Consider the following 12,611-nt stretch of genomic DNA (forward strand, 5'->3'; position numbering starts at 1 on the left):
ATCTATGTGTCTGTTTTTGTGCCAGTACCATGCTGTCTTGATGATGACAGCTTTGTAACAGAGCTGGAAGTCTGGAATTGTGATGCCGCCGGCTTTGCTTTTCTTTTTCAACATTCCTCTGGCTATTCAGGGTCTTTTCTGGTTCCATACAAATTTTAGGATTATTTGTTCCATTTCTTTGAAAAAAGTGGATGGTATTTTGATGGGGATTGCATTGAATGTGTAGATTGCTCTAGGTAGCATAGACATCTTCACAATATTTGTTCTTCCAATCCACGAGCATGGAACGTTTTTCCATTTCTTTGTGTCTTCCTCAATTTCTTTCATGAGTATTTTATAGTTTTCTGAGTACAGATCCTTTGTCTCTTTGGTTAGATTTATTCCTAGGTATCTTATGGTTTTGGGTGCAATTGTAAATGGAATCGACTCCTTAATTTCTCTTTCTTCTGTCTTGTTGTTGGTGTATAGGAACTGACCTCTGTGCATTGATTTTATATCCTGCCACTTGACTGAATTCCTGTATGAGTTCTAGCAGTTTTGGGGTGGAGTCTTTTGGGTTTTCCACATAAAGTGTCATATCATCTGCAAAGAGTGAGAGTTTGACTTCTTCTTTGCCAATTTGGATGCCTTTGATTTCTTTTTGTTGTCTGATTGCTGTGGCTAGGACTTCCAATACTATGTTGAATAGCAGTGGTGATAGTGGACATCCCTGCCGCGTTCCTGACCTTAGGGGAAAAGCTCTCAGTTTTTCCCCATTGAGAATAATATTCGCTGTAGGTTTTTCATAGATGGCTTTTATGATATTGAGGTATGTACCCTCTATCCCTATACTCTGAAAAGTTTTGATCAAGAAAGGATGCTGTACTTTGTCAAAAGCTTTTTCTGCATCTATTGAGAGGATCATATGATTCTTGTTCTTTCTTTTGTTAATGTATTGTATCACATTGATTGATTTGCGGATGTTGAACCAACCTTGCAGCCCAGGGATAAATCCCACGTGGTCATGGTGAATAATCCTTTTAATGTACTGTTGGATCCTATTGGCTAGTATTTTGGTGAGAATTTTTGCATCCATGTTCATCAGGGATATTGGTCTGTAATTCTCCTTTTTGATGGGGTCTTTGTCTGGTTTGGGGATCAAGGTAATGCTGGCCTCCTAAAACGAGTTTGGAAGTTTTCCTTCCGTTCCTATTTTTTGGAATAGTTTCAGAAGAATAGGTATTAATTCTTCTTGAAATGTTTGGTAGAATTCCCCTGGGAAGCCATCTGGCCCTGGGCTTTTGTTTTTTGGGAGACTTTTGATGACTGCTTCAATTTCCTTAGTGGTTATAGGTCTGTTCATGTTTTCTATTTCATCCTGGTTCAGTTTTGGTAGTTGATACATCTCTAGGAAGGCATCCATCTCTTCCAGGTTATCTAATTTGCTGGCATAGAGTTGCTCATAATATGTTCTTATAATTGTTTGTATTTCTTTGGTGTTGGTTGTGATCTCTCCTCTTTCATTCATGATTTTGTTGATTTGGGTCATTTCTCTTCTCTTTTTGATAAGTCTGGCCAGGGGTTTATCAATCTTGTTAATTCTTTCAAAGAACCAGCTCCTAGTTTCGTTGATCTGTTCTACTGTTCTTTTAGTTTCTATTTCATTGATTTCTGCTCTGATCTTTATGATTTCTCTTCTCCTGCTGGGTTTAGGCTTTATTTGCTGCTCTTTCTCCAGCTCCTTTAGGTGTAGGGTTAGGTTGTGTACTTGAGACCTTTCTTGTTTCTTGAGAAAGGCTTGTATTGCTATATACTTTCCTCTTAGGACTGCCTTTGCTGCATCCCAAAGATTTTGAACAGTTGTGTTTTCATTTTCATTGGTTTCCATGTATTTTTTTAATTCTTCTTTAATTTCCTGGTTGACCCATTCATTCTTCAGTAGGATGCTCTTTAGCCTCCATGTATTTGAGTTCTTTCCGACTTTCCTCTTGTGATTGAGTTCTAGTTTCAAAGCATTGTGGTCTGAAAATAGGCAGGGAATGATCCTTATCTTTTGGTACCGGTTGAGACCTGATTTATGACCTAGGATGTGATCTATTCTGGAGAATGTTCCATGGGCACTAGAGAAGAATGTGTATTCCGTTGCTTTGGGGTGGAATGTTCTGAATATGTCTGTGAAGTCCATTTGGTCCAGTGTGTCATTTAAAGTCTTTATTTCCTTGTTGATCTTTTGCTTAGACGATCTGTCCATTTCAGTGAGGGGGATGTTAAAGTCCCCCACTATTATTGTATTGTTGTCGATGTGTTTCTTTGCTTTTGTTATTAATTGCCTTATATAATTGGCTGCTCCCATGTTAGGGGCATAGATATTTACAGTTGTTAGATCTTCTTGTTGGATAGATCCTTTAAGTATGATATAATGTCCTTCCTCATCTCTTATTACAGTCTTTGGTTTAAAATCTAATTTGTCTGATATAAGGATTGCCACCCCAGCTTTCTTTTGGTGTCCATTAGCATGGTCAATGGTTTTCCACCCCCTCACTTTCAATCTGGGGGTGTCTTTGGTTCTAAAATGAGTCTCTTGCAGACAGCATATCGATGGGTCTTGTTTTTTAATCCAGTCTGTTAGCCTGTGTCTTTTGATTGGGGCATTTAGCTCATTTACATTCAGGGTAACTATTGAAAGATAGGAATTTAGTGCCATTGTATTGCCTGTAAGGTGACTGTTACCGTATATTGTCTGTGTTCCTTTCTGGTCTATGTTGCTTTTAGGCTCTCTCTTTGCTTAGAGGACCCCTTTCAAGATTTCCTGTAGGGCTGGTTTTGTGTTTGCAAATTCCTTTAGTTTTTGTTTGTCCTGGAAGCTTTTTATCTCTCCTTCAATTTTCAATGACAGCCTAGCTGGATAGAGTATTCTTGGCTGCATATTTTTCTCATTTAGTGCTCTGAATATATCCTGCCAGTCCTTTCTGGCCTGCCAGGTCTCTGTGGATAGGTCTGTTGCCAATCTAATGTTTCTACCCTTGTAGGTTACATATCTCTTCTCCCGAGCTGCTTTCATGATTTTCTCTTTGTCTATGAGACTTGTAAGTTTTACTATTAGATGTCGGGGTGTTGACCTATTTTTATGGATTTTGAGAGGGGTTCTCTGTGCTTCCTGGATTTTCATGCCTGTTCCTTTCCCCAAATTAGGGAAGTTCTCTGCTATAATTTGCTCCATTATACCTTCTGCCCCTCTCTCTCTTTCTTCTTCTTCTGGGATCCCAATTATTCTAATGTTGTTTCATCTTATGGTATCGCTTATCTCTCGAATTCTGCCCTCGTGATCCAGTAATTGTTTATCTCTCTTTTTCTCAGCTTCTTTATTTTCCATCATTTCATCTTCTATATTACTGATTCTCTCTTCTGCCTCATTTATTCTAGCAGTTAGTGCCCCCATTTTTTATTGCACCTCATTAATAGCCTTTTTGAGTTCTACTTGGTTGGATTTTAGCTCTTTTACTTCTCCAGAAAGGGTTTCTCTAATAACTTCCATATTTTTTTCAAGTCCAGCTAGTATCTTTAAAGTGATGATTCTGAACTCTAGATCTGACATTGTACTAATGTCCGTATTGAGTAGGTCCCTGGCAGTCGGTACTACCTCTTGTTCTTTTTGTTGAGGTGATTTTTTCCATCTTGTCATTTTGTGCAGAGGAGAATAGATTAATGAGAGAACAAAATGCTAGCAGAGTAACCACGTCCACAGAAAATATACTCTAAACAAATCAGAAAAGACCTGAAGCAGTGGGATTAGAAAGGGAAAGAGAGAAAAAAGAAAAAGAAACAAAAGAAAAAGATAAAGATAAAAACAAAGACAAACAAAACAAAACAACAACAACAACAACAAAAACCAGAATGTGATCAGATATGATCAGGCTGGTATATAGATCAGTGGCACACACTAGATTTGGGGTGTATTTTGGTCTTTTAGAAGAAAGTGCCTCCCAAAATTTTAAAGAAAGAAAAACTTATATATGTACAAAAATAAGGGTTGATATGATGAAGGGATGGAATATGACTGTAAAAATGGAAAGTATAAAAAATTTTACAAAAGGAATTGATAAGAAGTTGTTTGAAAAAAGAAAGAAGAGGATTTAAAAAAAGAAAAAAGAAAAAGAAAAAAAAGGGAGAGGATGTGATCAGGCAGGAGAATAGAAAACACCATATACTAGAGATTTAGGGTATATTTTAATCTGTTAGAAGAAACTATCTCAAAATTTTAAAGAGAGAACAACTTATATATATAAGCCAAAAATATGGGTAACTACTATGAAGGGATAGAATATGACTCTAAAAATGAAAAATAAAAATGTTTTTTTTAAAAAAAGGGATTGATAAGATGTTGGTTGAAAAAGGGAAAAAGAAAAATTCAAAAAGAAATAAAAAGACAAAAAGACAGTTAAAAAAAATTAACTTTGAAAGACTAAAGAATCATGGTAAAAAAGCCATGAATTCTATGTGCAGTATTCCCCTCGCGCTGGAGTTCTGCCATTCTCATTGATTGGGAAACTTGGTCTTGGCTGGCTGTTCTCGCTGATCTTCTGGGGAGAGGCCTGTTGCCGTGGTTTCCAAATGTCTCTGCTGGAGGCAGAATTGCCCCGCCCTTGCCCCCTCCCGGCTAAGTAATCTGCTCGGGTTTGCTCTCCGGGGCTTTTGTTCCCTGCGAGCTTTCCGTACTGCTTTGGAGGCGGAGAGGAAAATGGCGGCCTCCCAATCTCCACCCCGGAGGAGCCGAGAACTCGGGGCCCCGCTCCTCAGTGAGCCCCCAGAGAAAAGCCGTCAGGCACTCCCGTCTCCCCGGTCTCCGGCTGCACTCCGTGCTCGTCCGGCCTGTGACCGCGCGTTTCTGTCTCTGGCACCCGACCCCGGGTGGAGTCTCCAAACCCAGCAGATCCCTGTGGAGCACTCCCGCGCGGCTCCTCCCGGGGGAGGAAGGTGAGTCTCCCCGGATCTGCCGCTTGTTGGGTCCCTGCTGGAGGAGCAGGGGCCCGACTGTGCCGCGGATCACGGTTTATGGCCACCCCGAGCTGAGAGCCCGCGCCTGGGCTCCGCCTCTGCAGCCGGCTTCCCTGCTCCGATACCTGGGAGCTCTGCCACACTCAGGCACCCCCGGTCTTTCTGTGACCCCGAGGGTCCTGAGACCACACTGTCCCGGAGGGTTCCACCCCCCGCTTAGCCACCAGAGTGACGTCCCTCGGCGGAGCAGACTTTTAAAAGTTCCGATTTTGTCCTCCGTGGTTCTATCACTTGCCAGAAGCGGCCGACGGAGGCCCCTCCCCCGCCGCCTATCCTCCCGAATATCGCCTCGGATTCACTTCTCCGCACGTCCTACCTTCCAGAAAGTGGTCGCTTTTCTGATGAGAGAGTTGCTGCTCTTCTTTTCTTCAGTCTCCTGTTGAGTTTGTAGGTGTTCAGAATGGTTTGATCCCTATCCAGCTGAATTCCTGAGAGGAGACGAAATCCAGGTCTCCTACTCCTCCGCCATCTTGCTCCGCCCCCTCCTCTGGCTGCTTTTAAGATTTGCTTATTATTACTAGTTCTAAGAAATTTTGCTGCTAACCTCTGTTAGATAGGACCAGAACAACATTTAGTCCATGATGAAATAATACCCACCACTAAGGCAAGATTCTTCTTAGTATCCGATATGATGTCTTCTAAAATTTAAGTATATAGAAATATAAAAAATATAAATATAAAATATAAAGTTTTCCACTCTGGCTGTTGGGAACAGGCACTATCCTAGTCCCTATGTGAACTATGAATACTGTTTTCTCTAATCCTTTTGGGTGGTTCTCCCCCCAGCCTCAGGTAGCTTCTTCACACACATGTGCTAATGAATACTTACCTGAATATTCAAGAGGCACTCTCTGCAGATCTCTAGAATTCTTTCTCCATATAGTTCTTTCCTTCCCAGTACTATGCCTGCCACTTCTAGCCTACTTGACTTCCTCAGACTCCCAGGTCCTTCTCAACTCAGGGTTATTCTTCCCTGCTTTGCAGCCTGAAAACTTTCTTGAGTAAGCTGGGACTATGGTATAGCTTACCTTATTTCTTCTCATTTGACAGGGGATAAATGTCTTTCATTGACTGAAAACCAGTATCTTGAAAGCCATTGTTTTATAAATATTATCTATTTTTCTAGTTATTTCAGGCAGAAGGGTAAATCTAATCCTGTTTACTCATCTTGACCAGAAGCAAAAGTCCAGAGTGGTGTTTTTTATAAAGGGAAAATCTTTTCATATTGTGCTACTTGTAAAACCTGTTAATGGCTTCTCAATGTTCTTAGAATAAAGTCCATAATCCTCAACAAGGTCTTCAAAATCTGGCTGCTTCTAGGTTATCTTGTGCCCTTACTCTCCCCTTACTCTTTTTGTTCTGGTTGCTCAAACTCAGTGGACACTTCTGCCCCTCCTTCCCCAGCTTTTACCCCATACTTTGTGTGCCCCCTTTGCCTAGCTAACGCATACCTATAAATCAGTTTGTCTTGAATGCCACTTTTTTCAGCAAAACTGTCTTTGGCTTCTTTCACTAAGTTATGTTTTAATGATTGCCTCCATAGGCCGAGAGATCAACATTAAGGAGATACTCTCTAATTTATCAGGGTATTATGTTAAATAATTTCTGAGGATCTTTCCAATTATAAATGTCCATGATTAGATACAATGTATGTTCTTTAAAAACAAATATATCATTTTGAAAACTATCTTACTTATTAAGATTACAGTATTTTTTAAAAGATTTTATTTATTTGAGAGAGAGAGAGAGGGATAGAGAGAGAGAGACAGTGCTGAGCACAAGCAGGGAGAGAGGCAGAGGTAGAGGGAGAAGCAGACAACCCGCTGAACTGGGAGCCCAACGTGAGGCTCAATCCCAGGACATGGGGCTCAGTCCCAGGACATGGGGCTTGATCCCGGGACCTGGAGATCATGACCTGAACTGAAGGCAGACGTGTAACCATCTGAGCCACCTAGACACCCCAATATTTTATTAAATTTAATTGTAGAAGTGTTGAATGGGATTTGGTAGCATTTAACTTCTCAGGAAGGCTTCTTTGAATGAAGTTATACATTGCCATACCCAATGCACCTCACCAACAATTTGTTATTATTTCAAATTCAGTATATTGATTAATATTATCAGCACCAGAGAGGTAATATAAAATCAATCTCATTCCTCAAGAAAGCTAAGATTTATTTAGTAAAATAGGGCTCAAATATGGGAAACAACAAGGAATTGACCAAATAATTATAAGATAATAACTAAATGCATATTAAGTTGTATATTCTATAAGTCCTGCCCTTGCTACTCTAAGAGTGCAAAGGATTAGGGCAGGTTAGGTAGAGACATCAGCCACTCAAATTTAAGGTGGAAAAGGTACTCCAGAGGTAGTAAGTATCAAGTAGATTAGTTAATTATCTGGAATAGCTAGAAGAAAAAAAGGTGAAAAGTAAGTATAAAGCATGGCCCAAGAAAAAAGGTTGATAAAACAATCTGTTGTCAAATACAAAGAATAAACATTAAGCCAAAAGCTAGAAGACAAGTCAGAGGTCATGAATTATGTCAACACAAGAATACAGTGGGAGAAAGAAGCAAGATGACAATGAAGCTAGAAGATTTAGTACTTCTGATGTGAAAGGGCTATATTACCTGAAGCTCCCTATTAGTTACCAGAGAAGTATACTCGTTATTAAAGCTTAATTGTTATTGGGTATGGGTCACAAGCTGAATATGTGAGGGGCCTCAATTAAAGGAAGCTGGTTGGAGGGATTTTCCTTCTGACCCTGCATAAACACCTAGGCTTTCTTTCTCAAGGAAGGGAAGACTTTCCCAGGGTTTTCCCTGATAGATATCAATTCTCTTTGGTAGGATGTTCTAGTCCACCTATGTGCCTTACATCAGTCATTTATGGCCATGGCCCCAGGCATTTGTCTACTCTGATCTGTTCACTGTGGTATATATATATATTTTTAAAGATTTTATTTATTTATTTGACAGAGAGAGACACAGCCAGAGAGGGAACACAAGCAGGGGGAGTGGGAGAGGGAGAAGCAGGCTTCCTGCGGAGCAGGGAGCCCGATGTGGGGCTCGATCCCAGGACCCTGGGATCATGACCTGAGCCGAAGGCAGACACTTAACAACTGAGCCACCCAGGCGCCCCTGTTCACTGTGATATTTTGTACACAACTCCTTGGTTCCTAATCTGCACCCATTCATTCCATAGTCCATCTAACCTCTGACTGTGGCTCCATTCCCAGTTCTCCTGTCCTTTGAACTAGACTTTGGTATTTGGTTTCCTCTTTCTGATTCTTGGCTTGCTCTCAAAAGTGTGTTCTAATGATCATTCCCACTTCAAACGACTTCATTATTCTATAGGGACTCAACCCCTGTTTCTGTAGGAAACATAACCGTCATTTTTGGTCATGGAGCAGTGTCTCAACCAAAACCACTGGACCTTACACGGGAGGTCCACATCAGTGGTTGTTCAGATGTGTTTTTCTCTACTAAGTACTGTCTCCACCAGATGAAGTACCAAGGCTAGCTATAATAATGGCAAAGTCCAGATCATTTCCTACTGTGTGTTTTGGCTCCTTGTCTCTGGCAGTTGGGGTAAGTTGCAAAGCATTGGGTTTAGAGGGGAGTTCTAGTGTCATGTGTATAGGGATTAGTGAAAATGAATTTTGAATGCAAGAATGGTAAACCTGGAAGTAGAAGGCTCCTACTTTATAGTCAGAAATCTTGTTCTTATATAGGCTAGAAAGTAGTGATGGGTGGTACATATCTATTATGAAGAGCCACAGAGTCTCTTCTCTGTATTGTCTTTCTTAGTGTTCAAAACTGTCAACTTAGGCATTTGTTTCTTTAACAGATCCTTATTGAATGCTTACTATATATGTATTAGGCTCTGGATTAGAATACAATGGTGAACAAAAATAAACATGGTCCTTACTGTTACCCAGCTTACAAGCTAAGTGGGGGAAAGACATTATACATCAACCCAAAATTATGTAATATAATGATAAATATAATATGATAATGTAATGATCCATATAACCAAATATAAATATAATACTAATTAATGAGAATAACTAATAATTATTAATTAATTAAAATAATTAATGAAAAACTGTATGTTAAATGTTATAGGGAAGAAAGAGAGTATAATAGTGCTTTCCTGAGAAATTACGGTTGATCTGAGATCATAAGGGGAAATAGGAGATAACTAGATAAAGAATGGATAAAGTATGCCTACCCTAATTCCTTCTGATAAAAGGAATTACTATGGCTTCAAGTAGTTGAAAGATGGCTATTGCGGCCATTGTGTCAGAAAGCTATGAACAGCATGTTGCCAAATGAGTCTAAGAAACAGGTAAAGGCCAATCATAGAAGGCCATTGTAAGGCTTTCTGTCTTTACTCAAAGATAGGATGCCACTGAAGTGTGTTAAGCAAGAAAGTTCTGTGATCGGTGTTTTGACAAGATCATCCTAGTTGCTTATGTGGAAGAGGCCAAAAGATGTAGGAAGACTAGTCAGAATGCTTATTTAGTAGATTCAGGCAAGATGTAATGCTGGTTTAGACTACTATGTTAGTAGTAGAGGTAGCTGAAAGTGGTTAGATTCAAGATATATTTTGAAATCACTTTTAGAAGATGATCTTATCTCCTATTTCATTAGGAGAATAGAAGTCATTAGACAAAAACTCTCATTTACCTGCCAAAAACATGCACTTGAGAGGGGCCTAGGGGAACTGTTATCTTCAAGGGAGATCCAGATTTGAGTTAAAGAGCAGGGACTTATCTGAAGAAGGAAATGAAAAGTGTTATGGTGATGATGGTGAAGAGGATGAATGACCATACAATTTGTCACGTAATGGAAGCATGAGAGAAAGGTATGGGGAATTTCTTTGAGGGGGACAGACAGTGGGAAGTAGCCAGAGGATTTGACTTAGGTGGTCATAGACATAGAAATTGGCAACCCATCCGTTAGAAGGTCTGGCTGTAGAAACTGAAGACTCACATGCTACAGGGCCTGAGTGGTGGTGGATATGAAAACCACAGAAGCCTTGTATCAGGAGATGTCCATAACTCCTCTGGGTTGTTTTGGATTTCTTCCAGGAATTGAGTTGAGGCAAAGGTTATGGTGATGCTAGGCATAGAAGAAAGCAGTGGACATGAAATCCATATTTATTGAAGAAGGGGTATATAAAAATCGTTAAAGGCCAGTTTCTCTGTTGTAAGATGGATGACATAGTCATATTCTTTATTTGATATGTAGCCACAGAAGTTTTCTTTCTGTGTCTGGTTAGTCACTCCTTTTAACCTCTATCTGCGGATAGTGAGTAGGAGAGGCATGAACTAAGACATTGAAGAATTTAAGGGATGCACTCTAGAAACACAAGACTAGTCACTGTACATGGTCTCACTGTAAATTATCAGGTAGTTTATGGAGAGGAAACACCTTTTCAATCAGCAAGGCAGCAGGCTCTGAAGCAGAATATGATCAGATGTAAAGAATACTTTGTGCCCCATCTTGGTAGAAGCACTAAGAATTGTACTAAATCTATATGAAAGGGAAGGGCTAGGACAAACTTTTTTTTTAAGATTTATTTATTTTAGGGGGAGGAGGGGCAGAAGGAGAGAGTGTCTTAAGCAGACTCCACACTCAGTGTAGAACCCAGGCAGGGCTCGATCTCATGCCCCTGAGATCTGCAATACCGAGGCACCCCTAGGACAAACCCTTTTTAATGAGCTCTGAGGAATCAGGGTGTAAGTTTTCCCAGGGCATCCTGAGCCTGCTTTGCTTCTAGATGCAAATCTTATAAATAGTGCTATGCATCAGAAAGTTTTGTCAGAAAAAGGATTACTAGACATCCTCATGGGTCATGTTCAGGGGCTTGAATGGACCTCAGTATCCAACCAGGCCACATTGTCTGGGCTTCATGTTAGTGCAAGCAACACCTTGATTCTTCAGGACTGCTTCCAGTAATTCTACAACTCCTTCAGATGCTGCTTGGTCCATGTGTCAGCCTCCTCTCACCCACTGATGAAGCTTTCCACTTCTAGCTGTGGTTGTAGGGCCATGTCAGTCTTTGAGCAAAGACTCTCAGGCATGAATAAACTTGTACATCGATAAATTTATAGATTCCTCTTGTCTTATATGAACCTGACATATATATGATATGGAGTTGACTTTCAAGAAGAATATGACACCTGCACCTGACATATGCTTAGCTCTCTTGTCATTTGTGCCGTTCCTTGTTAAGAACATCAGGGAGGAGTTTTAAGACCTCTCAAGTAGGTGTATCCAGGTCTTAGAGGCAGTGCTTATAGGAAACATGTCCAGTCCCGTATATTGTGTAATTAACTATTGCCATCAACAGCTTTCTCTAGAAATATGTGCATAGACAGAGTACACCTTAATCTTAGGTACCCATATGGCAGGGATTCCTCCGTGGAGATGATGGAGGGCTCTCTTTATGAGAGGCGGAGATGGAAGGCAGGATATGGTCGAGATTGAGGTGAAGAAGCTCTTCCATTCCTGAAAGATAATTACCTTTTGTAGACCCTAATATCATATCTAGTTGCTCTAACTTACTTGGCTAGAAAGGATATCATTCAGGATTCTGTCAGGATAACAAAACCACTATAAAATTTATAAGAATAAGGAATTTATTAAACGTGAAGGGAGCCTGTGGAAATGAAAGTCTAGAAGACAAGAGTTAGAGACTCAAAAAAATCATCATCGATCTGTACTTTCTAAATACTTGCCTGGTGGACAAGTCAAAGCTTGAAGGGAAAAGCAAGAAACCAAGCCCTTCAGAAAGCCAAAGCACAACAATGAGGGTAAGGTCCATGGAAATTGCTGGTTCTGGGAAGTTATTGCCTTCGTGTAGCTACTGCCTCAATGGGTCCACAGGCAAGCACCTGGTGGAGGGCCTGGAGTCACAGTTGGCCAGCAGAACCAGCAGCTGGGAAGATGAGCTATATGCAGGGGAGGACAAGTTGGGAATTGCCAATACTCTGTCTTTTTTGTCACCATGTCTGACTGCTGTGACCTTCTAAGGGTAATGACTTCTGTTTCACTTTTGCCTCCCAAATCTCATGTGGTTCCTCTTTTGGTCAACTTGTACCACAGAGGGAAAAGAACTTTGGGAAATGTAGTTTTCAGCATTGTCTAAATTCACATGACAAAATCCAGCACAGACATTCAAACCCAAAGCTCTCAAAGATACATTTACTGGAGTTTCCTCAGAGATGGTATGGTAGTGCTAGGACCACAAAACCCAGGCAATCATACAAGGCTACATTTTTTGATATATCTAGATCATGGAGAATCAAAAAGGTCCAATGGCTAACAAGAATTACCCAATACTTAAATTGCTCCAAGTGGGTCTGAAGACCATCTTCCTGATAATGTTCTCTTAAATATGGATTAGATTTCACGTTCCCTCTGAGTTGGTCTAAGGTCTTGGGGTTGGACATTGTCATACCAGCACAGATTTGCAGTTGCAATAGTTCCTGGCAGAATTGGGGTTTCTCAGTCTTCTCTTAAAGAGTACCAGGGTGCCAGCAAAGAAGCAAAGAGGGTTGAGAGGT

The 12,611-nt window shown here is 40.5% G+C and overlaps 1 protein-coding gene across 20 annotated transcripts in view; it reads left to right on the forward strand.

Annotated features, from left to right (window-relative positions):
- Positions 1–12,611, forward strand: part of ALB (albumin) — a 135,795-nt gene that overhangs the window by 24,226 nt on the left and 98,958 nt on the right. For 3 of the 20 annotated variants that reach the window (XM_064584570.1, XM_064584572.1, XM_064584580.1), the window contains exon 1: positions 4,691–4,953. The exons of the other annotated variants lie outside the window; for them this stretch is intronic. The gene's annotated coding sequence lies outside the window, so the exon portion shown is untranslated. Of the gene's footprint in view, positions 1–4,690; positions 4,954–12,611 lie in introns of those variants that run through there. 20 annotated transcript variants of the gene reach the window in all.

The sequence above is a fragment of the Mirounga angustirostris genome, unplaced genomic scaffold, assembly GCF_029215605.1.
Source record: "Mirounga angustirostris isolate CCGP_5_RB_7025 unplaced genomic scaffold, mMirAng1.0.hap1 SCAF_2, whole genome shotgun sequence".
In the NCBI taxonomy this organism is placed as follows: Eukaryota; Metazoa; Chordata; class Mammalia; order Carnivora; family Phocidae; genus Mirounga; species Mirounga angustirostris.